Source organism: Pipra filicauda, unplaced genomic scaffold, assembly GCF_003945595.2.
Source record: "Pipra filicauda isolate LSUMZ 115617 unplaced genomic scaffold, ASM394559v2 scaffold175_size1500280_pilon, whole genome shotgun sequence".
NCBI classification, from domain to species: Eukaryota; Metazoa; Chordata; class Aves; order Passeriformes; family Pipridae; genus Pipra; species Pipra filicauda.
The window spans coordinates 434,239-461,881 of NW_024104273.1; the positions used below are offsets into that span (position 1 = coordinate 434,239).

The window sequence follows — 27,643 nt, forward strand, 5'->3', positions numbered from 1 at the left end:
GGCTCACTTTGGTTTGAACTTTCACCCATTCTTAATCTCCAAGTACAGAAAACATGCAAAGGATGAAAACATACTGGTTTAAGATTAGAAAAGGTGTCTGAGTCTGATCTCTTCCCTATCTGTAGACATGGGTTTTGCAGTGGAAGCTTCTGCTTCAAGACTAGCAGCTGTTTGACTAGAGTGCATCTTCAGAAAAATAGTCGTGATCTGAATCATGTCACTTAAGCTGTACCTACTGAAAGAAAATGCAAAAATGAAATTAATGCAAAAATGAAGTTAATCCCTAATACCAGATATTTACAATTAAAACACAGATTTTAGTTCTGGTTTATATCTGTTTTGCTTTAAGTCATAAGATATTGATATACCTCTCTCTGAAGAGTCCACTGTTGACGATTCCCATTGCTTATATAGGTACTTCAGACAATCATCAAGGGAGTCCCTTTGTTATGAAAATAAATTAATCCCTGCACCTCATTTGTTACAAAACTGTTTCTGTAATGTTGTTTTTGTCTGAAACCATCCACTTTATCTTCAGCCTTCTTGAGTCTTGAATACTAGAACTGGACACAACATTGCTACATCAGTGCTCCTCCACCAAACACAGAGGTAACGAATATATGAATGGTTCCCATTCATATACCACCATTCACATACTTCGTTTCATCTCATGCAGAAAAACATTAAAATGAGAGCCCATGAACACTAAAAACCAAGTTCTTCAAATTTTCTTTCTGTCCAAGATAGACCACTCAGCCTCTGCCTTTCTGCAAGAGTGACATATCTTTCTTGATACATGACCTCAAATATAGCTAAAATAAAAAATATGACCTATGTTTATAATTCACCATTCCCATCTTATTTTTTGTGTCATCCACAGTTATTATTAGCACCAAATTCATAGAGCTCTTTGCAAACCATTGATGAAACTGTTAATGTTAATGAACTTCCATGTGAACTTGTCATGCAACGATTTCCCATTTTAAGTTATATCTGAGCCCTATGACTTAATGAAGTACTCATGTTTCACATATGGCACATATAGTTTTGAATCAGTCTATCTTATTAATAATCACTATGCCATATGATTCCATGTGAAATGGCTTGCACAAGTCTAATCATATTCCATAAACATGTATTAATTCCACTAACCTTTATTCAGGACCAAAGAAAGAAAGTTATAGACAAACTGAATTATATTTGCTAGCAAGTAATAGCTTCACAAAGACTGACACCTACTTTCCATCCCAGGGAACTCTCATTCCGGAGTCCAAGTTCACAATTCAGGTCAGCTTTTGGACTTACATTCTCGCTGTCAGGCTAGAGTCATTAGCTTTGACCAAGGAAGGGATGCCTCTACCATTCAGTGTCTATCCTACCAGCTAATTCATTTTCATATTAACTAATTTTTCAAGCTTCCAGGAGGTGGTTGATATGGCTGAAGAAGCCTAATGTAATTTTATACAAAAGGTGTAAGAAACAGGTAAAATAACTTCACTCAATTTAAAATTTTTTATAATCTTGCTGGCAAAGGTGAGTCAAGTGTAAATTAGAGAAAGGAGGAGGAAGTTTCAAAATGCAGATTGTCACCATGGGTTGGATTTATAGCCAGACTCTATTAACAATGTTCACACTATATTTTGTCCCACTCTGTGCTTCATTTTGCCAAATTTATTGAAGTAGTGCTATAGTGATTTACTCTCCAGACAGCACCACTTCATGGAATAATACTTGGATAGTAAAAAAATTTAGTTCAGTGAGCTGTGTAACAAGAGAAACTTGGGCAAATGTAGTTTGCCTACTTCTCGTCTGGGCAATACAGAATCACACAATCCAGCCTGGAAAACCATACCAGTGAACTTATCCACTTTTCTATGTATCACAATATCGTTGATGCAAACTGTGAAGTCAGGGAGGAAATTCATTCTCTGGCATCTCCTGTGTTGCATCTTTGCAGCGTAGCTATTTTCGCAGCAATGTTTCCTGTTTCAGGAAGATTCAGCCAGCAATGCCATAGCAGTGTAGGGGCAAACCTGTGTGAGGAGGTGTGACATTGAATTCCTCAGCATCACAGCAGGAGGTACCATTTGTGCAAGGAATCAGGGAGTAGTAGCATGTCCTACACAGCTGGCCACCGTCCTTCCTACCTCAGCATACTGGTAACCATCACAGGTACAGCAGCCATACTCTAAGGGACCAGCCCAGCACAAAGTAGTCTTAGGCCTGGAAATGTTTAGCATCGAATTTTCCCTCTCCTCTTCAAACTGCATGATGAGCAGATCAGCCAGACCTTGGGAGCTGACATGGTATGCACATTTATTCAATCTCCCCTGTATTCCTTACTTCCCAAGTCCCTACGCCCTACCTCCAAGAAATGTTTTTGTTAACAGGATTAATTAAGACATTCGGGTACCAAAGTCACTCAGCAATTTGGTTGTCTTGCTGATGCACTCCAGCTCTCAACAACACTAAAAGAAATACATGAAAAAATATGACTTCAAAATCTGTACCTTTAGTCTCTGAAATAAATAAAACACAGTAGATAAAGTCTAGTAGAAAAGAAAAAATCAGAAGCACAGTGAGGTACCAAGTAACTAATGGAACACTGAACTCCTTTCAGATGGATTATAGAACTTTTTAACAGAGGAGAGAGATGTAGTCATACAAGCAATCCAGAAGAGTTAGACTCCACACCCAGGACTGGAAGTGTCTGTCACCTATGGGTCATGCATGAATGCACCTATCAACAGAGACTAGTAAGAACTAAGGAGAAGGACAATTTTTTTGTGTGATTTTTAAAGTTAAAAAGGCATACAGAGGTTGTGACCAGACTGAAGTTTTATGGGGACACATCTAGTTTATCAGCCTGGTATATTACAGTTTACCCCTAATTTCTGTCACAGTGCTGCATTAAAAATCATGTGCTATGCATACAGTAGGATTACAATTCACAATGCTTGAATTCATCCTTCATATATAAATCCAAGTTGTTTCATGGACAATATGCTGAATTTGGAACAGTGCTAGTCAAAATATACAAGGTTCCTGGGTAAATGTTCAAAAAGTGGCAAGAATTTACCCTGCTAGGTCCTTGAAGCTAACCGTGTTACCAGCTTCAGCTGCCTCCACAGTCCCCCTGATCTCGATACTCCTGCACAGCAGACCCGCTGGGGGAGAATGGGGGCCTGACCTTTAGATTCCCCAGTTTACACATCTGCAGCAGCAACCACAACTAACAACCATGTGGGTTTACTGAGACGGTATTTGAACATGGAAAAGAACAGCCTGTGGGAAGAAGGTCCAGAATTGATCCCACCGTGACCTAATTCTGAAATTACCCCAAGCGGAATAAAAGTCTAACTTCCAAAGTCCTGATGTAATGGCTAAATTATCATTTAAACATGAAACTCCTCCTCTGCAGGTACAAATTATTGGCCTCAGAGTGTACTTCTAAAAGTTTAGCATCCATTAATTTCACATGCACAGTTAAGAGCTCTGAAACATGCTGGCCTCTCTCCACCTCTTGAAAAATGGTTACTGAGCACCTGAACATTACTTAGAGTTTTAAGACATGAAGGATGAAAAAGAAGTGTGGATAAAACTAGGCAAGATTTTAGTTTTGCAGTCAGAAATTAATTCTCTTTTTCAGTGTTCAAGAAGCCTTGACAGTACCCTGTGAGCACACACCTATTTAAAAGCAAGATATCCTCCAGAATGGAAAAAATAGATGAATTAACAAGTCCATATCATATCTACCTTTGATGCCCAGGCTCTCTGAAAATTGCCTGTGTCCAGTGATCATCTGCCCATGGTTGATCCTGGCAGTGGCCAGTAAGAAGGGAGGAGAAGGGAAGAGCCATTACTCCCAATTTTTCACACAGACACAGTTTTTCACAGTTCCAGCACACTGCAACTTCTGAGACAAGGCTGCTGCAGGGAGGGACAAGGCACCCCTGGAGATGTGGTTGGCACCAGCTAGGCAAGCTGAGCAGATGCCCCAGTTGTAGACAGCCCAGAAAGCCCCTGTAGGATGGTGACACCACAGCAAAGTTTCCCTGGGCAGCCCAGAGGGTGATGGCACTGATCATGAGGCTGCCAGGGCAGAAATAAGGAGGTTTAGGCACCTTTTATTGCCAGACCCATGGGAACTGCCCTGGGCTCCTGCCTCCTTCCTCCCTCACCACCATCTTGGCAGCCCCTTCTGTGCTGTCAAGCACAAGCAAACCTTCCATTAGTCAGAGGAAAAACATCCGGAAGTGCTTGCTATGGATTTATTCAGTATAGCTTTTAACCATATTTTGAAATGGGAGATCAATGGCACTGTATATATACTATTATTTTTTTATATGGAACAGATTCATTTTCACACTTGGCATGCAATTAAACATTAGAGTCATGAAGAAGCACAGTTTCTAAAGGCCAGCACACTTCATGCTAGGAGCGCACTAAAAAGCTACCCCCTAATTACATGTAATATAGACCTCAGCAAGGCAGATATGGCATGTGATAGTTTGATTAAAGTGAACACATTGGCCAATAAACAAAATGCCTAAAACTGTAAATATTACCTAAGCTAAGTACGTGAAAAAAAAAAGAAAAGAAATGCGGAAAACAGATCTGACGAGTCCTTGAAAAATGTTTCAGCTTCTCATGGCTTGAAATAATTTTCTCATGTTGGGACTGTTATTTGCTCTAAAGTGATTCTTATGTGAGGGCAAATTCACTGTAACCTTTCCCACATGCCTGCTCTGCAGCATGTACGTGGCTTAAAGAGAAACTTCCACACTCTGGAAAGCTCACCAGCACACAAACAAATTAATTGCAAATTTCCTTCACCTTCTTCATGCTTCTTTTCATTATTCTCCTCACAGGTGCTAATTAACTGCACTAGTTGTGTCCAAAACCAAGCTGCTTCCTCTTGCAAGTGTATTTTGTCCCCACAGCTGAACTTTCACAGACAACTGCAGGAACAGGGGCTGCAATTCACTCATAGGGATGCATTTCCATAGTGAGAGAGACCCTTGCTTCTCTGCTCTTATTCCACTGAGTTAGGCACGAGCCAGTTGCATCCCAATGCTGTATGGCTCTGTAAACCCAGGACTGAGCCAAGTCAAGTCTGCCGTTTAAGCACTGCCATACCTGACCAGTCTGGGGTACAGCAAAGCAGGTTCACAACTCTTATGCCAAACATGGCCTAAGCATAAGCATAAGGGATTTCTCAAGGTCCTGACGTACAAGGGGCACTGGAGCTGCATGCTTCGTTGACATGTTGGAGTCCATTCCCTGAGGAGTGCTCAGCCTGCCCCTGCACTGAGGCCCATGAGGGATCAGTTGTGCCATATTCATTTACTCATTCCTATACAGTCCAAGACAACTTCCTGCCACAGATGTACACAGAAGATACATTACCCCAGCAACCACAATGCTGTTTAATTTCACTTTTGCATAAAGTGTGCAAGGTGATACAGAAATGCTCTGTTTGTCCTCACCCTAAGGACTCACACCGCAGGCTGAGACAGTCTGGCAGTGTGGTGTGGATGTTCCAGGGCTTGTGGGAATCTTCTGAAATATCTTTTTTTCTACTCTCAATTTATTCTTCCCAACATAATCAGACTTTTTCATTCTTTTCCTCATCCTCCCTTCCCCTGCACCTAAAGCAGCTCCTTCCCTCTGGCTTCCAAGAGCTCCCCTGTCCAAGCTATATTTTATCAGGGGAGTCTCAGTTTTGGCACATTTTCTTTTGGGCTCAGCTGGCTGATGTCTTCTCATCCCATGCATTCCTCAGGTCAAAGGTATACCCCAAAATGTACTCACTCCCTCTAACCCAAGGGAAGCAATGGAAATTGTCAGATTTGAGGACAGCAGCTGGATCAGTGAAGACGGCCAAGACTGTAGAGTCCACATGATTAATTTCAGGGAGGTACTTACGAAAATCATGTCAGCTTAAAAAAAAAAAAAAGGCAGGGGGGAGTTCAAAATTTGGGCTGAGGTTCATTACAGTTGCTATTTTTATTGAAGTAGTTTGCCCATCCCTGGTGGGTTTGTGTTATCACAATCATTTCTATGCTGGCAACAGCCTGTAATGTCAGAAGCACAGAAGTATGATTTCACTGCAGCACTAAGCCAGGGGAGAATCTGAATCATGAAGGAGCAAGATCTGATGGGAACACAAATAGTTTAAGAACTCACAAATACAGTTCTCATGAAGCAATTTCTTTCTCCTGAAATGCTCCTTCTCCCCACTTCAAGCCCAATTCTAGTATCACATCCCAGGGCCACCTCTTTTGTATCCTTAGCCTTGGAAGAGGGGGCTGAGGATGAATCGCTCTGGGGACAACAAAACAGGTAGCAGAAAGGGATTAAGTTTTACTCTGTCTTCAGACAACTGCACTGTAATCTTTTCATTTTAATGAGTGAAAAAATGTCATTAAATCCAATCTTCTAAGATTCCTGTTGTCAAATCTCACCTCTGGTGAAGTCTTTTATCACCTGTGAAATAAATAGCAAACCTTCCATAAATGAATTTACACTTAAGCAGCATGTATGAAAGCTGTACAAGGCAGCAGAAAACTTCTGGAAAATGTATGTCTCCTGCCATCAGTTTTCCATGAAGGAGGATCTCCTGAGGCAGCAGAAGCAAAATTGAAAGTCTTGAGTATTGCTGGAAATAGGGATTTTATTTCAGCATTCAAGAAATTGGTTTGCACTAGAGGAAACAAAACTCCTATGTAATCTGATGATGATGATGATGATGCATAAATTATCTGTGCCTTACAGACCATTAAAAAAAGAAAAAAACCCTCCTGACTTCTTTTGGTTGATTTCACTGTTTCTGGTGCTGCAAACACAAGTGTCAACTTACATGAAGCGGAAAAGCTGTTTAGTGGTCAGGAAACCTGTCTTTTCTAGTGAACAGGGAATGCAACTCTCAGACAGAAATAGCCCACCAAAAAGAAATAAGAAACTTCATGATTTATTATTCTGATTTACAAGCATGACAACTGTTACCTTTTGTAAAAAATATTACCATTACGTCTTTGCAGCAACCTATAAACACCAAAGAACAAAAAGCAAGGTTTTACTGTCTTGCAACAGCAAAGTAAATTAAAGAGTAGATTGAAAGAAAAAGCCCAAAATACATATTATTCTGTAGGTAGCTGTAGGTAGATGCTATGTTCACATTACGTCTGAGTGACCTTCTTACCACAGCCGACCTCAGAACAGCTCCTCTCAAACTGACACTTGTGTGTCGTCACAAACTATCAGGTCCTGCCACTAAACCACAGACTGCCTTGAAGAAGTTTTAACCATTACAGTGCTTAAAGCAGCAAGGGCAGACAGCAGCTTATGGCAGCTACAGCACAGCTGAGCCACAGTTTGCAACAATGAGAAATCTTGGGAACAAGCCCCTGCACCAGGGCCTTCTCAAGCAGAGCACAGCTTAACCTAAAAGTAACAGGGATGCCTCTAAACTAACGCAAATTGAAAAAAATCAGGAAGTCCTATGGTACAGTACCAAACAGTTCAAAGACTTCCACAGGCAGCTGTCAGGAATACTCAAGATGAGAAGCCTTGGGTCAGAGAGCTGAAGCAGGTGAATTCTCTCCTAGTTTTATTTTTCTACCATTTTTCCTCAATAGGATACAGAGAAATTCTTTAGCACCACAAAACACAGTCACGTATGTACTGCAGAGTGGCTATTTTTTTAATAAATATTCCAAGAAACCTTGTGTTAACATCTTTAGGATTATGAAATAGTAATATAAAAGACAAATGTAGACTTTTAGTGTTACATATGCCATCAGCATCTTGGGGCACTAGAAGAATTTTATCTTGAAATAATGAAAAGCGAACATAAATAACAATAAAAAATACAGTTTTGATTTCTTGATAGTTACCATCCACTGTGTAAAGGTACATAACACAATCATGAACAAAGCGGTAAAACAGATCCACACGTTTTCATTTACAATATTCACAGATTTCTTCTAAACTAACAGCAAATGTAATTTGTCAGATTCATATGTCTCCAATATTGTGCAAAAAAGCGAAGCATTTTCGTAGATGAAGCAGATATAGAGTGGGCGAGGTCTCCTGCTAAAAATCTGAGGGACAAAATGTAAAAGTTTAGGCCCAGAGTGGGCACTCACTTCATTGAGATTCCATTTCATGGCTTACTGTAAATCTACCTAAAGCAGCTGCTGAGTACAAAAGTAAGTTGATGTACCAGACAGGCTTTAGTGTCCAAGATGGCTGGAAGAAACTTTTTTTTAATACAGGTCAAGTTTGCATTCCATCAACAGTTGTTACTCATCAAATCCCAGATAATATTATTTGTGAACATGTCAGAGCTACTATAATAACACAAACATTTAGATTGCATTGGAAATACACTAAACACACAATAAACTGCTCCAAGTACAAAAACAATGTGGGCAGTTTTCTGGCTGTATCAAAACTGACATGAAAATAAGGAACTGAACTACAGCAACAACAATAACAACAAAAAGCAGCAACAAATCTGGTTAAACAGCTGCACAGCAAATATTTTAATAATGTAAAATCATTGAGTACATCAACGCATCCACTCCACTCTTAATGTTTCCTGTCACATAACAGTTAATTCTCACAAAACTACAGGAGTCATCTGCAGAACTTGGTTACAAAGCCATTCCTATTGAAATGCATGAATAGAGCCTGACTTGCTAACAGCAAGGCAAGCTAATAACAGGGTAATGGAGAAGGTGCTAATAACTGTCATCTCGTAGGAATTGCTATGTCTTTCTATTCTATATTTCATATCTATGTGGCAGGATAACATAGGTGGCTTCGTTGACCCTGGCTGATCCGAGGAACCAGGTGTTTCTGACAACAGCAGAATCCTTTTGTCCTCATAACATTTCATATCTCTTGCTTCAATATCTAGTTTCTCACTAAACATTTACCTGCACTCTCTCCCAACGGTGCAGAGCAGTATGATCCCTTAGAACAGCAGATATAAATGTGCCGAGGATTAGCGCTATTACTGCTGGGTATAACTTTCCCAAACTCTGTTATCCTCTGTCCTCTTAAAGAAAAGTAAAAGCCTACTGGTTTCTTGAGAGGCTCTGTATTAGCCTTCCTTGATGCATTCAGCTATGGGAAGGTAAAAACAAGTTTCTCACCACAGAGACAACTGAAGTCAGAACAGTGGGGCTCTCTTTGATGAGACAGTTTGGGCTTAACACAAAATTAGCATAAGGACTTAAAAAAGGTTGAGAGAGAATGAAGATTGGACTGCATTACTACACTAGTTCTTAAGATGAAGCCACTAATAGCTATACCATTAGAATAGAAAGGGGAGAAGAAAAAGGCTGGTTATATTTTTTAAAAAAGGACATGTGATAAAAGGCACACCCACAAGAGGCAGAAAAACAAAAAGCTTGTTTCTTTCAGTGAACATATAGTCAAAGATAATCATGATTCTTTGACTGACTCTTGACTGCACACTGCCTTTGTTATCTCCTCCTGTTCTTGCAGAGGTTTTTCTCTTCCCTTTCTCAGCAGCTGTTGCTACAGGCAAAATCAGCGACTCCTTCACCATTTGCGGGAAATTATGGTGCTAGACATCACTCCATTCACAACTTGTGGCTCCACAATGACTACAACGATGTGAAGCCTGAGCTGCCCAACTGGTTCTAGTTTACATCAGGTAACTGGATTTGCACTGGTGCCAATGGGAACAGCACCTGATCCAGAGAGCCAAGCCATAAACAGGTGGGAAGAAGTCTGGAGAGAGTTCATCACCAGGGATATGAGAAAAGTGCGCGTGAAAGCATTTTAGTCAGCAGTCAACTCTAATTTTTTATTTTTTTTTTAACCACAACGGGTTTATCCAAGAGCCCTGTAGACTTTAATCTGGGTACATTACGCAACCGTGTCTACTATAGCATTAAAAGGCAGGTGTATTCAGAGACGCACACACAGAGATCATTCACAATCTCTGAATCACAAAGATATTTCTGCTGGCTCTTTGCTCTGCCACCTGTACACTCATCATTAAGTCAGAGAACAGACCCATCAGTCGATTGTACAAGTTCAGAAAATCAAAGCCAGGCAGACGATGGCGTGGGAGGCTGAGCATGAATTGTTGCAGCGTTCTGACTAACACTTCGGCAGGGAAGCGCGCAGGAAGCTGTGCGGAGCCAGGAAGGACACTGCCCCGGTGCTTCCTTTCTGCCACTTCAAAAATATCGACTAACAGACCTCTTCTTAAAAAAAAAAAAAAAGTGCTTTGGACAGAACCTGACATTAGCTCTTGGCCTTTGCCTCATATTATCTTACTGAAAAATAGAAGGAAAGTACTGCAAGCAGTTAATAGCTTCTCTTAAACAGGATGCTGAGGATAGTGATTACAAGGCACTCTGTAGAAACAACTTTGAAACATTCAAGCTCTAGGCATGAATACAGTTTGTACAAGTCCTTGTTACTGTTTTATGAGTACAGAACACACTGTTTTCTTTCACTTACTCCCTTCCTAGTCACTCTTCATGTACTCTCTCTCCACATATTTTTTTAAAAGGGAATGTTGAACAACAACGACAACAACAAAGTATTTTACTGATTACGCCATACACAGTTATTTGTATTGCCTTTAGTTTTGGAGTTCACAGGGGCTGTGTTATCACAAAGTCAGTCATGTTGAACTCTAGGCTTGAGACAGAGCTACCAAAATGATCTGTGACCTTGAGTGAGGCACTTGATCTCCCAGTGCTTCGATTAGTCATGTCATAAACCTGGGTAGAAAAGAGCATCCCAATGAAATACAGATGGTTCCCAAGAGATGAAGCTATCTTCTGTAAATTACAAACGTAGGGGCTTACACATAAAAGGATCTCATATTTTCTTTCCTCATTATGGTAGGTGCTTTGCTTAAATCCTGCACAGCTTCACATCTATCCTAGTAGTATCAGAATATTGAGCTTACACGCAAAAGTGTATCTGATTCACAGCTGAAAAGTAGCCCTGATAGAATTCAGCTTTATGCAAAGTGCTCTCATAAGCCTTACTGACCATTCAGCATAAGCCACTGCAAGCAGGACTTATAGTAGCAGGAAGCTTGAACTTAAGAAATGGCAGCTCTGTAATTGCTCTGTGTTTTAAAATTGATAGGTTTGACCTTTTCCATTTATCTTCTGTGGTCATTAATCAGCTCTGAGGTGAAAGCCAAGCTTGCAGCATGTTATGTCCTTTCACTATTCACTTTTAGTTAAAATTCTAATCTTGTACTTTGTTTAATATTCCACACTGAAAGTGGGGTGAGATGGTCCCCAGGAGCTCAACAATCCATGCAAACCAAGTGCAAGGCATTCATTGTTAAATTAACAAACGTGCACACCAAGTTATATCGTCTTTTAAGGCTGTAAAGGGATTTCACTCCTACTGACCAGCTAACTCCAGTAAAATCTTTAGGATTTTTAAACACTACTCCAGCCACTGTATTCCCTGCAAAATTTCAGACAGAAAACCTCAAAATCTTTCTTCATAAATTCTTGAATCACGGGCTCTTTGATCAACATCAACTGTACCATTCAAGGATTTTTGTAAATCCTGAGTGCCTTGGGAAATGCAATATACATGTAGCAAAAAGGCTACCTAATGGCCATATGGAATGCAGTTTATTCTTGCCCATTTGGAAGTAACATAGAAATGCCTGTATGAAATATCTCCAGGGACCCTGGCGTAAGACAGATGAAAATTCAGGAAATGGGTAGAGAGAAGAACAGAGAAACAGCTTTGAATGTTAACTGCCATTCACATCAGTGGGACTTTTATTCAAAAATGAGGACAGAAAGAGATTATCATCTTTTATAAAGAGCAAAGCTCTGACATTATTTATCTATTATGCAGATAATATCTATACCTATCATGCAGATATTATACCTATCTGCATGATAGGTGTAATCAGCCCTCAGCTGATGTAAGTTGCACTATCTGCAGGGCTGCACACAGAAAAAATCCAAGCAGACTTCTGGAACCTGAATAATATACAAAGTCTCAGTGTATGACCTTCATATGTATTTTTCAATCCAAAGCTACCTAAAAGAATGAGTATTAAAAAAGTTTGATGTTGATTAACCAGGTCTGACCGTAATTAAATTTATGAATAGAGAGAAAAATGCACAATTTTATTAACTGTGGAAGGAATGTTAGGTCCTTAACTGCCCAGCAAGTTTGTGAAGACAAAGGAGATCAGTTTACAAGGGTTAAGTAAACATAATATTTTATATTGCAGTTCAAATGAATCCAATTTCAACAAGACTGTGTAAGAGTCTAAAAATTGGTTTACCAGATTGAACATTTTTATGAACATTAAAACCCATTACATTGCTCTGAAGTACAGCTACCGAACAGCCAGAGCCACATAAAGAAACCATTTGTTTCTTAGCCCTATGGCTGAATTGCTTGTAGCCTCCTTGCTATTCATGTCTGGTGGGTTCCCTGTATTTATTTTTACATGCCTACATGTTGTGCATTTTGTACTCCTTTAAGTTTCCAAGGCCATGTCAAAACAAAATGTGTTCCTTAGTGGGTCAGCATAGAAACAGCCATACCAGACATTAACGTAATAACTCGATGCTTACTGCAAATCTGAGAAAAGTAACCAGTGGTTGTGAAACACAAATTTCTGGTAAGGGAAGGAGGCAGTACATGAACACAGTGCTCTGAAAAGTGCTGGTTTAGCAGTAGTTGACCTTAAAGCCCTTTATTTATCTGTAGTAAAGACATGTATTTATAACCTCTGTTTAGCTAATCACTGACTCTGATGAGGCTGCAAACAAAGCTGCCAATTAGCACTAATTATGATAGCAATATTTTATTCAGATTAACGAGTCTGAACCACTGAACTCCCTTGGAGAGGAAAAGTCTTTTTAAGCACTTTTCAAAAGACTTTCAAACACCGTAGAATAAGTCCACAAATACTATGTGTGTATCCAATGAAGATAGCTCACCATTTGAGGGAAAATCAGCATCAGATAATGGAGAAACTGTTATACATGACACAAGCAGAGTGGACCCTGTGCGCTTCCCGTAGCATTCAGAACAGTTCCCCCATCAAACCACAACCACCACTTCATAACATACCACTCCTTAGGAGCCATGAAAATCAAACAGCCCTCATCTTGCAGTTGATCATTTCTGATCTGCTGGTATTATGCATTAAAGCATTATCAGTTGTCTTGGTCTTACTTGGGCCATGCTTGTATTGTCGCCAGCACACAATAGCTGAGGCAAACCACTCACTCTGGTGAGACCAATGGGCAAAAGGCTGCCCAGAGGTACACACCAGAGGTGAGTCCAACATCATGGAAGAAATTATCTTGGGCATTTTGAGCTGTAGCTTTTTATGGTTGAATTACAGGGCAGATAAACCTTTAATGTACCTCACAAGCAAGGCATACTAGGACTGGTGCGTGAAGAAAATTGAGGAAATGAAAAGATGTGGGTTATACTGCACAATATGCCACACTGGCTCGGGTCCTGCTGCCCCAGCAGCAGCTCTGACCGTGGCTGCCAGGGCCACACCTAGTGCAAGTACAGGGATCTCTTGAGATGCACTCTGAGAGAAATTCAATGTCACCACGAGCAGTTCCTCACACCACGAAGGAGCCATGTTTTTATTGCACCTGAAACACAACACTTGACTTCTCAGGATGTGTTAGTAGCAGATTTGTCAGGTGAGCCAAAAGGTATCCTCCCTTGGGCAGGCCAGCAGGAATGAATGTCCGGTTTGTCTCAACCAGGCAGGACTCGCTCTTGCAGCTCTTGCACTGAAAGGACACATTATGAGAAGTGAATTAACACACTGGCATCTCTATTAGCTATGTTAAAACCACCCAGAGAACAGACAGGATTGCCCACACCGTGTATCCAGAAAGTGAAATGCATGGGTTTGTTTTGTGAAGAGATGTGGCTCTTCCTTACTCTCCTCAAGAGAGTCACTGGAACAGGTTGCTGATGGGCAGGCTGCCTACCTGCACGGCAAGAGCAGGGCTGGGAAAGGGTCCAAAATCCAAAGAGGAGCTAGGGAGTAACCCAGTGACTGAAGGTCTGGTTTGACCAGGAAAAGCACAGTCTTCCCAGTAAAGACAACAATGAGTTGCAATAGGAGTGGGTGGGTAGGGTGGGGCAAGAGAAGGCTTGAGAGAATTGAGCCCAAATGACTCCCACACTCCAGAGAGCTGGAGACTGGCAGCCATTCTTTCTGGAAAGCAGCATACTGGGGGGTGTGAGGAGCAGAGAAAGACATTACTCCTTGTAGAGATGGGTAGGAGCTGCAATATTTGGACTCCAGTTTTCAATACCACCAAGTACAGAACATGTATGAGTCTTAGCATGTGTACCTAACAGACCCATCTCAATTTCCTAAGAGTTGTAAAGTCAAACTTTTAGCAGTGTAAAACATACAATGTAATTTGGAAAACCTGTGCTGCTGCGGGAAGCAAAGAGGCGTGCCTTAGCCTTCGTGGAAAAAAAAAAAGTTGTTTTGGCAAGGGCAATAATTAATGAGCCAGCGGTCGTTTAAGGTGGGCATAAATATTTGCATCTCAGAAACATTTGCCACCTTCTCCATGCTCCCCTTCGCTCTGTCTGTTTTTCCCCTTCTACGAAGCCTCCTCTCTCACACGCTCTTTCCCTCCCCTCCTCTCCCTGCCTGCCTGCCTATCATCTTGCTCTAATTGTTTCCAGATTTGTGTGGGAGGTCAGGGCCCGGGAGTGCTGCTTCATGCCAAGTTTATAAACAGAGCAGTGTTTCCAGATGGCCACTGGCTCCAGCCTGGCTAGCAGGTTGATTGGGACCAGAATAACAACAGGTGGAGAACAGACAATGAATTCCTTGACACTTATTTTACTCCCTCTGCTTTTTCCCCCCTTCCCTCCTCCCTGCAGCCACCACGGCTACCACCAGCAGACCTTCAAGCTCTTGAATCTGGGCAGGGAGTCAGGACACGGGGGAGGGAGAGAGTAGGAAGAATGATGAAAGAAAGTGCAAGTGACTTCCTTGACCAAATAAAAGGCAGGGCAGGAAAGGGGACACATGCTGCTACTTCCCTGCCAGCCATTACTGCTGCTGTTAATTAAGGTGTCCTTCAAGCCCTTATGAAAAAGACCCTCTGAGATGAAATAACAGAGAATAAACAAGGTATCTTGGAGAAATAGAGAAAATTATAAGATTGATTTAACATTGCTCCTTAGGCAACTGCATGCAATCACCTTTTGTCAAGAAAGCCTGAGCCACTAAGCCCACTGGGAGTGATGACACATCTGCAGTTACTGTGAGCTCTGTACTCTATTTCTCCAGACAGACCTAGTTTCCCCCAGGCTCTGGCTTGCTAACCCCCCTCCCAAGCTCCTGCCCTTGCCAGTCGCCCTTGCCAGTCTCCCTTGCCTCTCCAAGCTGATGTCTTCTTTCCACTCTTCACACCAAATTCCCACTTTCCTCATCAGAAGTTGTTTATAGAAATGATGGGAGGAGGGAAAAGAAGTTCAGCAGAGGTGCTTTTCTTTCTATTACCTTGCTCTTCCCAGCGCATTTGCAGAAGTTATTTGGCACAACTGCATTGCTCCAATGCCTGGGTTTAGAGCAGATCAAAATGAGGCCACCAATGGCACAAAACTGCAGCAGGTCCAGCTTCAGGAGAAGGAGAAAGAGGCATAACTTAAAGCAGACAACTGCCTGGATTTTGGTCCTGCAGTAACATGAAGGCACACTTTATGTGCATACACAGATTATAGACAACTCTACCACCATATTCTTCCTGGAAATTCCCAAAAGGAAGGCAGTGCAAATGAAAGAGAAGGAGTCAGGGTCAGAGGAGTAAAGCTAAATTTTAAATGCCTAGGCTGCTTCAAGCTCTGGCAAACCTTTTAGGAAGGCATGAACAAAAACACATCAGGGGGAATTTGCAACAGCCAGTTTTGATTCTGGTGCGTGTGATTGCTACCTCCTCTGTCCACAAAGAGACCACTGGGATGCAAGAGCTGGATACAGTTTCAGCTGTACACTGAGGGTACTGGGACTGCTCATCCTCCTCACTGAACCTACCAGAGATCCATATGACTGGGAGCTGGACGGCATGAGGAAAAGATGAGGAAAAGGGAGTGCAAGGGATACTAATGAGGGGTAATAGGGAGTAACAGTCAGTCTTACAGATTAACTGCAAATGTTCCTATTTCCCTGCCTGGCCCAATTCTGCACTCCTTAGGGTAAGACAGCAGAACCATTAAGAAGCAAAACCATAAATGATAAAAAAATATTATCATCTCCAGTGAATTAATGACTAATGAGACTAAACTATTAAAACTGCTGGACATGACTCACCAATAGGCTTGACAAACTTGATATATGCAAGAGAAAGAAAAAAAGGCAAAATTTTCTCTCCATTTCCCACTTGTGCTTACACTCTCCAGATGCTTAAATTAGGATGAATATCCTAGAAATAAACCCACAGAGAAGTATTAGGATCGCAAAATTAAAAGCTACTGTCTTTAAAAAAATTATTCTTTAAAAAATAAGTGGCTGCCTTAAACAGAATATTATCCAAACCTGATAAGTAACCAAAGACGCTAAAGTGAATTTTTTATTTTGTTTATGTTTGCTGCCCTCCTCACACATAAACAGAGAAATTCAAAAAATGGCGAAATGGCATACACAGTCTTCTCTGTTCTAATACAATGATTAGTAAACTGACTGAACTGCTCACATGTGTAAAACAGATAAAAGCTTCCCTATTCATTATTAATAGCATATTTTCTTATTTGCAACTTTATGTTCAGATCCTTAATTGTTGACATGTACTCTTGGATTGTCTCTAAAATACCCCAAAAAACAATTTTTTACTCAAGTACCAGTGTGAAGGTGAACTGAAATTTAATAGGACTACAATTTGCTGCTACTCAAAAAGCTCTTATATAAATGGTGTGTGAAAAGCAAGCATGATTTAAAAAGCATTTGCTAATATTTGCAATGCAAAAATTCTCAGATTCTTGCATGTGAATACCTGGAAGCAGATTTGGAAGCATTTAAGGGTTTTCATGAATGTCAGCAAATTGTTAACAGGTTTTTATTTTCCTGGTGAAATTTCATGACTAGTCTTAGCTGTCAAATTTTATACTGCGTAAGTTCTACATCTACAAATAAACACAAAAACATATTAAGCCAGTTAAAAAATCTTTGCACTTCCAAAGCTTCTTGTATCTCAGGATCTCAAAAAAGTTTAAACAAACAGTGTGCCTAATCCTAAGGATTGGTTTAAATGAGGTCACTCAGCACCTTTTAAGTAGATGCTTAGGATATTTTACCAGAGCAAAAGAGAGATCATTTTATGTCAGTAGGGTAGCTCCAACAAGTTGGAGGTTCTCCCAGTTTCAGACTATAAATTCTTTGGGGCAGAGAATGACTTTGACCATATGCTTTGATAGTAGAATCTTGATTTTACTGGGAATTCTGGACATAACTGAGATGCAAGCAGACTAACAAAGAAAGAGAATAAGAGTTGCCAAAGACACAGTGTTCACCAAGGCAGGATTTAGGCCTGATAAAATGGTAATTGTTACGTTCATATGACATCCAAAATTCTACCCATGCACAGAGTTTCCATTTATTTCTTGAGCATTATTTGGAGTTTAGACTCATCTGTTTTCATGTGCCATTAACACTACTGCTTTTGACACAGCACCATGTTTTGTATAATTCGTAAACACTAGGCTATGCCTTTCCCATTGCTGCTCCTGTGTTCTACTGAAACCTGTGTACTAGGTTTTTCAAAAAGGAATTCAGTTCATTGTTTGGTTCATAGATGTTTTGTAGTATCTTTGTTTCTTCTGAACAGAATTTTCCAACTCTGAAGTATTAAATCCAGGATAAGTAAACTTGAGAGTTGACTGTGCACTGAATTCAAAGTTTCTGTAGGGAAGGTATGGACCTTATGCAGAACTATGGATACTTACGTGAATCCTGGTTTCTCTTTAAGCAGCTCATCACATGTGGACCACTCTTTGGTGAGAAGGTAAGATGACATTTGTATTTTAAACTGACAAATAACAGTTTTCAATAGGTGGAAAGTCAAAGACAGGCCTAAGACTTAGTAGCCTAAGTGATTCTTTTGAGTTTGTTTGCTTAATGCTGATTTGCAGTGCTGATGTCCACGTGAACACAGCATGGTAAGTAGATGTTCTCATTCTGGAAATGACTCCTTAAGCCTTTTCACACCAAGACAGCACAGTGGGAAATGCCAGGAAGTCTGGCTTCAGCCACTGGCTCAGATATCAGGTTAAGCTTGAAAGGTCAAGTTCTGGGAATCCACATTACAGAAGCTTTATATGTAAATGTTAGCAAAAGGATTCATCTCACCTAATTTCCTAAGTCTTAAAGCTAAACATCTACTGGAAGATGCTTAGATTACAGGTGCTTCTTTTATAATCACCAGAGACAGACATCTCTACAGGCATCTTTACTGGAAGGATTTCTCACTTGCACACTGTTCACTGTAGAAGGACTTTGGAAAACTAAGATAGCTAGAAACATCTTTTTTTCAGATGCTAAAATAGAGATTCTGCTCTAAGCATGGCAACAGCTTTTTGGACTTTGCCAAAGATTAAGCTCTTCACACAGATGTAGCTTTTGAGATGTACTGGTGCAACAACATTTTCAAATGTGAATGTTTCTGAATGTTCCTGCTGTAGAGAGATTACATAAATGCTTCCTCAATTGTAGCTTATTTAGAAATGAAGTGCATACCTTAACTAATATTCCTTAAAAAAAAAAATACCAGCCAAGTTTCTCCACACATAACTTTTGAAACACCTCAAACAGGGATGAAGTTATTTTTCCCTTCAAGAAGTTGGCAGGATAATGAAAAGGCTTGTGTGGAGGAGGTGAGAAATACCATTTCTAAATGCTGAGAAAACCAACTAAACTATCCACAGTGACAACCCATATTCAGTGACTCTGTATTTGTTATGCTAGTCTGAACTGCTGTTCTGAACTAATGATACAGGCAGAGCTGTGACTGAAGGTGTGACAACACGCAAATATTGCCCATGTAAGATCCAGGAAATTTTTAATTAAACTGGAATTCATCTTTGTGCAGTTAGAGTCCACTCACAAATACTCAAATAGTTGGGTGCACTCTCCTGAGAATTCAGAGACAAAAAGTATGACTCTGTTAGATGACCACTGCAAGGACTCTGAACATATACAGACCCCTCATAAAAGCTTTTTTTCCAGGAAGCACCCCACAAATTCAAATAAACACACAAAGGATGAGATAACCAGTCTGGGTGAGTAAGTTAGATTCACTCTGTGGTGTGCCCAATGGCTGTTACTCTGAAGAGCAGACTGCAGCTTTGGGCATTAAACTATCATATATCTGTTCTTCTGCTAGCCAGTCCAAATTCCCTGGGCAAAGAGGCACAATACCATCTCAGTGGGACACCACAGTCCAACCCAGATGGTCTGAGAGCTACTCAGTAGTGCAGCAGGTCCCAGAGATAAGCCTGGCACCTCCCACAATTTGTATGTTTTGAAAAGCACACAAATGCTGTAAGTAGTTTCATTGAGACGAGTCCTGCTAATGAATATAGAAATAATTAATAACATTATTCTGCTGTGTTTTCTATATAGGAGCTCAAACATGTCACCTCAGGCTGCCTTTTTGTTGTTGTTGTTGTTGTTCTTTGACACCCTAAAGACTGGGCAAACACAGCAAATACATTTGAGCGAAACACAGAATATCTTAAATGAAACACATGTTATGTCAAGAGCTGCTCCATCACAGGAAACGGCAAATTAAAGAGATACAGGGAGAGAGATTATAGTTATGACCACTGAACATCAGATGTTCAGTGTACACTTAGTAGAAAAGATGATAGAGAACTGTGGATTGCAGGGAACCTAACCGATGAAACTGAAATAAAGCATTTCCTCCACAGGAATTTATTGATTGTGAGGTCAGAGCAAAAGGAAAATCCTGGGAGATTTTCCCTACATGTTTAATGAGATATTAACTGCAAGATTTTTTTAAAAACACATGAAGAGAAAAAAAAGTCATGCTTTGTTCACTTTAAATTGGAATACCTATATAAATATTAAGATGATAGAATAATCTGCTTCAACACTCCCATCTGTATTAGTGTAATTGTTGCACTGGACTGCTCTTTTGCTGAAGAATACTACAGTATTTGTACAACTATTTACGTATCTCCTACTGCCTATCTGGTAATGATTCAAGACTCAATTCAATTTGTGGCAGCAGTCTGCAGTAGTAGATAGTGTCATAAAGGCATATACTGTATGAATGCAATTTAAAAAAAAATTAAAAAGAAAATAAAATTAACCTCAAATGTTAATTGTAATCCCCTCCTTATTTTTTTATTTATCTGCAAGTGTAGTGTTCTGGAAACTACTGACAAATACTGACTGTATAATAACTAGCACTATGCTGTTCTTGTACCTTTTGTACACAACAAATTGCAGCAATGGAATTGTGCCTAAGAGCTGCTGTGATATCGTGGACTGCACAATGAAGCCCTAAGTTGAGCCACTAAAGTCTGTAAACCATTATAATAGTACTATTTTGTCTAAATCATAGAGCCTAAAAGGTCTAATAGATCAACACGTTCTTCTGTTTGCCAGAGGACTACCCATGTTCTGAAACTTCACAACAATTCAAAGAAGAACAAATAATAGAGATTAATGAGCAAAGAACAATGTAGTTATTGCAGTGGAGTTGATTTCTGAAACAAAACAGAATTTAGCAGCTAAATAAAGTGGAAACTATTAACTTCATCGTTATTACTATGCAAAGGCAAGTAGCAACTGTGTAATTTAACTAGGTCCATTATGCAACCTTTTTTCTAACTCATTCCTGATCTACTAAACTAATCTCTGATTTTCAGGGGAGTTGAAAATGAATTAAATGGATTAAAAATGCAGCTGAAAGCCAGGATTATTTAAGGAAGGGAGAACAATAGGAAAGCATGACAAGGAAAGATCAGCCATTTGACAATGAAGCAACATCCTGAGCCTGAAGCACAATACTATTGAGTAAGCATCTGAGAAAATGTTTTATTTCTTCACCCAGGATGCATTCTCTTTCCTATTTCTCCTCCCCTCCTAGCAGTGGACTTTGGCCTTAGAGAAGCTTAACTTGGGTTTCCCTAAATGGGACCAAGAACTCCATTTGTTATGTAGTTCTGTAATTATCTGTCTTACATTTATAGTGTATACTGGATGGCCCAGTTTCATCCCACTTAAATCTGAGCAGCCACCCGTGGGCTGTAGGACCCCTAAGTGCCCTTTACAGTCAATGGAGAGAGGCACTCCAGCAGCTGACAATGCGAAGCCAAAATACATCTCACCTTCTGGAGACCTCTCATCCTCCACTGATTGTAAAGGAAACCTAAAATGGGTACACTTAACACAGGTGGTTAAAGCTAGGTGGGAGGATTCCCGTCCAACATAGCCCGTTCTGCTTTTACAACTCCTCCTCCCTACCAGAAAGAAGGAGGTTCAAAAGGTTCTTCTCTCCACAATGTTTGTTATATGTGTTTCAATAACTGTTCCTACCACAGTTTTCTGGGCAGCATGAGCAAGGGTATTTATCTGGCTATAATGCTAGCTTCCTTCCAAATAATGTCTTGTTATGTACTTACCAGAAAAAAAAACTTTGTTTGTTCAATAATCATGCTGCAATCATGCAAGCCCTAAGATTTTTAATTTTCAAAGACACCACAGTGCCTATCAGGATATAAGAAATTTTCACCTTAATTTTTGTTCACATGAACTAAGCCATTGCAACACATAGGAGCATGGTCAGTAAATTTAGTGCAGCATTTCAATAACAAAAGTCAGGCACTTTTGAAGATTTGGAAAATATATTGAAAGGCTACATATTTGAAGCTAACATCTTTTCATTTACGCATGTAAAACCAGTGCTACCCTTTTATCTAATTTCCTGCCCCTTTTACTAGCGATTCAGTTACAACTCCTTTCTGTTAGGAACTGGCAGTTCAGTAGTTCAGCAGTTCAGTAGACCAAAAAGTAATGTAATATTTTGCAAGTTTTGTTGGAAAAGCAATATAGTAGTGCTGTTACTAATGAAGAACATACTCATACTACAACTGGACTTTAAGAAATTAATGAAAAATAAAAAGTCCCTGTCTGCCAACTGTTGCACTTGTACAATCCTTAGTGATTAGGTGTATGTGTTCACCTAAAGATACAACTGAGTCCTGTCATGGGGCTGAATCTACTAAAAAGCACCACATTTCTTCAAATTCACTTACGGGAATAATTTAGACTCACAGATTTCAATCATGCTCTGCATAAGAGGTCCAGCATACTTTCTTAGTTTGGGGACAACAGAATTAGAGATGGGTCCACCTTAGAGCCCCAGTCAAAATGCATCTTCCTTTTAGAGAGGTTCAAAACACAAATCTGATCCCAAATATTAGATTCTCCCTCATATAAACAGAGCTTCCAACTCTCATTTCTTGCTTCAGAAGAGAAGGGGATAATTCTTTACAACATTGCAATTCTTACTTGTATAACTCAATTTAAACTTAATAGAGAAAAAAGTTATTGACACAGTTATTAAATCATCATTTGATGATCACTGAAATTCATTGGAATCTTTCTTTAATCTTGCGTATTTAAAAGCCCTTGGTTTTTATTTGTTGTGTTTCAGGACACCTGACTTGACTGCAGTGACTGTGATCACAACTTCACCTGCCAGGTAAAAATAAATTCTGCTTTTGCAACAATTTTGTGGATAGTTTCCCTTGACTCTCTCATAACTTCATCTTGAAGCTCTTTTTTTTCATACCCACTATATTACTTAATGCCTGCATTTTTTATTGTTGTGGTTTTCTACTTTTTTTTTTTCACTTTTTTCATCGACTTTATTCTTTTGCTGTTCTTCATTTTTGCTTAGTCTAACACTTATTGTAGTTTATTTTTAGGATACATATATATTTGAGGTAGAATTCTAATCTGAACATTTACATAATGAGTTCATGTTTTTATTGGAAAAATATATAATTGACGACTGTTCTTACTCTTCTGAGAAATGCCAATAACAAATGGTAGGCTCCAGTTCAATGAATCCTTTGCTGTTTTAACAAAACAAAACACCGAAAGCAAGCAAAGAAAGTACAATAGGATAATTTTTTACAGTTTATCCTGGGGTCAAAAATATTACAAATGTTGGTGTTTCACTTTTGCATCTGTCATAATCTTATGCTGAAATACCATTCAAATGTCAATAACATTTTGCAAAAAAACATGAAAGAGATATACTGTAAATAATCACACTGAGAGGAAATAACACAGTTGAAACTGGAAATTCCTTTTTTACTTCTAGGCAGAATTCTCAATTTATTTAGATGTTAAAGAGATCTATTGCCTTTTAAAGTACACTGCTAATAGCTGGGTTAGTGTAACTGCCCTTTTCCCACACACATATGTTTTTTCAGAGTAACACCTACTGACACACTTTTCAAACCCTTAAATCCCCTCAGATTCTCAAAGTGCTCTTCTGTCTTCATTTCTGGATGACGGTCACAAAGCATGAAGCCTACTGGAATAAATATAGTTTGTGAATGAGAGTCCACAGGTTTCACCACTGTTTGAGCATGTGTGTAGATCCCAAAGTTGTGTTTACCTAAAAAAACCCCACTGAGTTAAGGCTTCTCTAAAAATTGAATATTATTTGCCAAGGCTAATTGTCTTTTAAACCTAATATATCTGGACAGGATTCCGAAGAAGTGTTAACAGAGTGAATGACTGAGTAAGAACAGGCAAGGGCACATATTTAAAGTGAGGCACCCACGTGAACCAAAAGGGCATACCAATACACAGGCATTCTGTGGTGACATTATTGGCACCACCCTAGTAAAGCTTTTACTTTTACCTTTGCTACGTTAATCCACACTGCTTATTTTTTCACAACTGGTATTTTTTGTTAGATGTAAAACATCTACTATGAAATAGTAGTTTCTAAAAGAGAGGACTGGGAAAGGGGGAGATTGCTGAGTTTTGGAAAGGGGTTGTTTGTGTATTTGTTTTCTTACATTTGGCAAAACTCCAACAGCTATTCTCCAGAAATTTCACAAGAAACATTCATATGGGCAGGAAATCTACTGGCAAGAAATGGCAGATGAAAGAGTTATGTACTGTTGAATGAGAGTTTTGCACCTGCACATTGCCTTAGTTTGAGAATATGCTATTAATATAATAACAATAGCATAATCAGTAGGATGCGTAGTCATCTACCAAGAAGATTTAGTTTCGAGACCTCATGGATAGTTTTGGCATTAGTGCAAAACAAGGAGTTTGAATCAATTTCAAACGTGCACTAAATGGAAAGGGGGGAAGTGGGGGAGGGAAACCATTCCTATCAGGATATCACATTTAAAATTAAGACAAGAACTGTGTAACTGGGCCCAGACCAGTCTATTGGAGGACCAAGGACACCACCAGTGGGATTACGGTAAGGAGAGGTCAGAGGAATCCTGCTTCAGACTCATTCACTGGATTCTGGTTTATTTCTACTTAATGGAGAAACTTTTTTTTCCCCTTGGGGTCATTAAACTTAAGACTGGAATAGAGCTGTTCAAAAAACTCCTGTGGAACACTTTTTGGGGTCAGGATTTGGTAATTCATTGAAATCAAAATATTTCCAATGCATACCAAAAGATATCAAAAAAAGTTTCAAAATAAGTGTTGTCCCAGTTTTGAAACCTGGAAGCCCTGAGGTCTTTAGTTCAAAGGTAGACTACTTGGTGGGCCATCCGGCAATGACAGGCCATCAATCCTGTACCCTGCCAGTCGGAAGGTTGAGCAATGGTCTGCCAGCCAGAGCCCTGCAGGCTTGCAGAAGAACTTAGCCAAAATCCAGCTGTCCCTGAAAAAAGTTTAGATTTCAGTCAAGTGCCAAGGTCTCTCTGAAATTTGCCAAACAGCTTTGCTTTTGAGACTGGTTTCATCAGCTTTTCTGTGTAGACATGTGTTTTTTTCCAAATAAATCATTTCACCCCAAAGAAACCATTTTATCTACCTCAGTAATCACCTAGATCATGCAAAATGGTATAGCATCCCTGTATTTGTCCCTGTACCCATGGTGCTGCTTCTGATTTCAGGCACAGAAAGGTTATTACAGACCTTGGAGATGTGCAATTCGGTCTTTTCAAGCTGACCAACACCTCTGCCATGCAAACAGTCCACCCCTTACTGAATTTCACCCCAGGTGGTTTCTAAGCAGCCACAAGGAGGTAATGCCCACTACTTCCTTGGTGAGAAGGCTGAGACCTGGCCAACATTGTTTATGAGGAGTTTTGGCCCCTTCCTACTGGGATCTGAAGGACTATGAAAGTAAGAGAAACACAAATTTTTTTTAGTGAAGAAATTACTATAATCAACTAAAACAGTATCCATTAAAAACAGTAATACAGAAATATGAAACCTATATTGCTATCTCTTACATAAGTATTATGGTATATCAACATAGAACATACAACAGCAATCATAAGAGCCCTGTGAGGGGGTGGGGAATGCACTGCTGAAACTCTGAAGTACAATGGTACAAGAACTGCTGCCCAGCCACACTTGCTGCCCAGCCCAAGTTTTCCTACATGATAGATAAGTTTGCCTTCATTGACACTCATGGGAGCAACTTACTCATCTGGAATTTAGTCCACCAGAAAGCTAAAATACTTAGCATGGCCTGTGAACTGAGAGGCGACAGTGAAACAACATCCCTAGAAAACCATGTGTTGATCAAGACTTTCTACTCCTGCAGACAAAAATGGTTTAGGGGCTGACCCGCAGCGGTTTATTCATATATTTACTGAGCAAGGTTGTTCAATAGTCTCCATATCGGCTAAACCACTGCTTTCATCTAAATAAGACTTTTACTATAGTCTTTAAAGACAGCTAAATCAACACAGTATGCATCAGTATGTTATCAGCAGCAATGTCTTCTGAGGTTTGTTTTCTCTCCTTTATTCACTGTAAAATTCATGGAGTTGTAAGGAATACTGAGTAGGAAAAGCCATTTTAAATTGCATCTTTATGATTTTAATCTCATTTGAACAACTAACCTATAAACTGTATCATTCTGCTATTAGAAAGAAGAAATAAAAATTATATAAAACTTGTAAAGAATCACAGAGTTCTTTTCCAGATTGCTGACAGTCAGTAAATGCCTCAAAAATCTCTCCTACTTCTTTACAGAGATTAAAATTCATCAGTCCAGCAAACTGGACTATAAAATCAGCATATCGGCCCCAGAACGAGCACACTTTTCCGTTGCAGTAACATAGCTAAGATGCATTTGTGAGACAGCAGGCTGGCACAGGGCCCTGAAAGGTATTCACCATTTTGTAAAACAAAGCAGCCATCCATAATGTTTTTTGTTTCCAGATAATAAAAGGAAAGTCTCATTTTGTGACTATAAAAAAAATGTTAAAGTAGTACAGCTGTAAGCAGAAATCCAGTCCACTTGTGGTTTAAAGAGCTCCACGCCTACTGTACATAAAATAATATGCTGATATCATTAGCATAGACAACAGCTTGTTTTCAATTTGACTGCAGATAATGAAATTATCCCTTAAATTACCATAAAGTGGAACAAATAAACACAAAAGCAAACTCTTTTTTTTTCCTTCCCCCCCCCCCCCCCCCCCCCTTCAGCAGCGCTGGCTTTCAGCTATTTAGAATAAAAGCAAAGCTTCTGTTTTTCCAGAGCTCCAGTTTGACCTCAAGCAGATAAAGAACATGAAATGACAAACACGCAGCAAAGAGTTACTGTGTCCTTCCCCCCTGGCCTCTGTTTACATTAGGAAATGTACCCGGGGAGGCGGGAAGGGGAGGCAGGAGGGCTGCCTTTCAGCGCCGCGCTCAGCTCCGTTGGCTCCGGCTGGAGCTGGCCCCTGTTTCTGAGTAAGCTTACTCCACTCCAGATGTGCCGCGGCTCCAGCGTGGCTGCCATGTACAGTAAATCGGCATCTGAGGGCTCGTCAATCTGTGGGGTAGAGCAATTGCGGTCTCGCCAGGCCGCCCCACTGGCACAAACAGAAATTTGCGCCGCTGAACTGGAAAAGGAGAAGGAGGAGGAGGGAGAGGAGGGAAAGGGGCGACGGGGGGGAGAGACGGGGGGGGGGGGGGGGGAAGGAGGCAAATAACGGGAGAGCAGTGTGTGAAAGTTAAGGGTCTGGAAGGTGTCTGCTCCCGGGAGGAGAAGGGGAAGAAATAAACACTAACAGCCAACGGAGGAAATGTTCTTAATGCATTTGTAAATTTACTTGTAAATGTTTTACACTTAGAGAGAAAGGGGAATGCTGCGTATCGTTTGGCAGTGCTGGCTGTCTATAGGTCCCTGTGGATATACTGGTTTAGTACGACTTGTAACCAGGGCAAAAGAAACATAAAATAGCTGGGAAAACACAGCCAATTAGTCATTACACATAGACTGTAAAAACAAGAGAGAGAGACAGAGACAGAGAAATAAATGCCCTCAGCAAATTGAGTCCCTCTTGTTTATGTCCTTGCAACATGAGCATGAAAAGCAGAGGCAAGGATGCCTTCTAATCAAAGTGCAAC

The 27,643-nt window shown here is 40.1% G+C and overlaps 1 long non-coding RNA gene across 1 annotated transcript; it reads right to left on the minus strand.

The window, feature by feature from the left end:
* Nucleotides 1-6,957: 6,957 nt before the first annotated feature.
* Nucleotides 6,958-27,164, minus strand: LOC120322960. Its single transcript, XR_005562954.1, has 2 exons — nucleotides 26,893-27,164; nucleotides 6,958-13,811 (listed from the first exon to the last, which is right to left on the minus strand). It is a non-coding gene; the product is annotated as an uncharacterized LOC120322960 (long non-coding RNA).
* Between the last annotated feature and the right edge of the window lie 479 nt (nucleotides 27,165-27,643).